We start from the raw sequence: 1,491 nt of genomic DNA on the forward strand, positions 1-1,491 counted from the left end.
ACCATAGCACCCTCACGCCGCAGCCAGCTCCAGTCACTGGCTACACAAGCATTTCAGTGCACGTAACGACTCCACTGATGGATAGTACTTGTCCCGGACAGTACTATCCTATGGCAGAGTTAGTTTGCTGCGCCCTAATATGAGCGCACATGTAGACAGCAACACTTTACTGCGGAGCTAATTAGTCTACTCTTCAGTTAAGTGCACATGTAGATGTGCCCAAGGAGTCTGAGAGAAGAAAGAGCAAGAAGTGTTAGAAAATGTACTCCAAAATTGAATGAAAATGTTGAATGGTCCTAGGACATGGATACTTTACTTGAACAATAAAAATGATATTTTTTTTAACTCGCCCCCTAAAAAATACCTGATTGATATCTGCCCATCTCAAGTGTTGAAATAAACAAACAATAAACACTTTAAAACTTACATTTGCTTTTCAAGTCATCTCAAAGTCCAACAGATTCCAGTCAGAGGAACCATTCTGCAGAATACAGGTCCTGTGTACAGTGGGTCTCAGGTACACATATACATAAAACATACAGTGAATATTTCTCAGATGTAATATTTAGAATGAGACTATAGAATTTGAAAAATTTTCCAGTAAATTGGCTTATTTCTTTTTATCCTGTTTGTAATGGCTTAGTCACCACACACACCAGTTCTACTGGCTCACTTTACCTTGAGCAGATCAACATTAAAACTGATACAAGGGGTTATTTGAAAAATAAACAGGTTTTTTTGCATGTAATAGGATTGATTGACTATTCTCAACAGAAGCTTTAGAAATGGATTTCTTAGGTTTTCAGAAATTAGGGCATGAGGTCAGAATGGCCAATAAAAGGATAATTTGGTGATGGCATTATATTAGAATAATAATCTTATTTTAAGATATGAAAAGATTGAAACAATCATGCCAGCATAATAATTATACCATAATTCATAAATGCATAATTTATCAAAACGATATAGCAGTCATGGTTAGATGCAACCTAATAATCCTGTATAAGATGTAACTACATACTGTACAACCATTCCTTTTTATATGTATTTTTTACATTCAGTCCTCATCCAAATTAAATAGAGTAGTTCTAAGTATGAATGGCATTACAAAATAAACACAAACAACTCACAACAGGGCTTTATTACTGCTACTGCACCATCATGGCATGCAAGTAACTATGTAATCAATTGTAAACATTAAAATGTCATCACCTTCCCAAAAGAAAAAGAAAAAGAAAAATACAGATATAGTAGTAAAACATCAATTATCTTTAAATATCTTTCATATTTACCAAAACTCTATGATATACTATAGGCATTTGTACCTCTCTGGCTCTCCGCTACATTAGCACCTTGGCAAACTTGGGAGTTGATAACCTGCACTTCCAAGTAAGACCTACCAAAACTCTTGAGTTTGTACCAACTGCCATTGACATTTAATGCATAAATGAGAATAGGACCCATCTGCTACCTCTCCCTTATTAGTCTCTC

The sequence above is a fragment of the Crocodylus porosus genome, unplaced genomic scaffold (genome assembly GCF_001723895.1).
Source record: "Crocodylus porosus isolate Cpor-Errol unplaced genomic scaffold, CroPor_comp1, whole genome shotgun sequence".
NCBI classification, from domain to species: Eukaryota; Metazoa; Chordata; order Crocodylia; family Crocodylidae; genus Crocodylus; species Crocodylus porosus.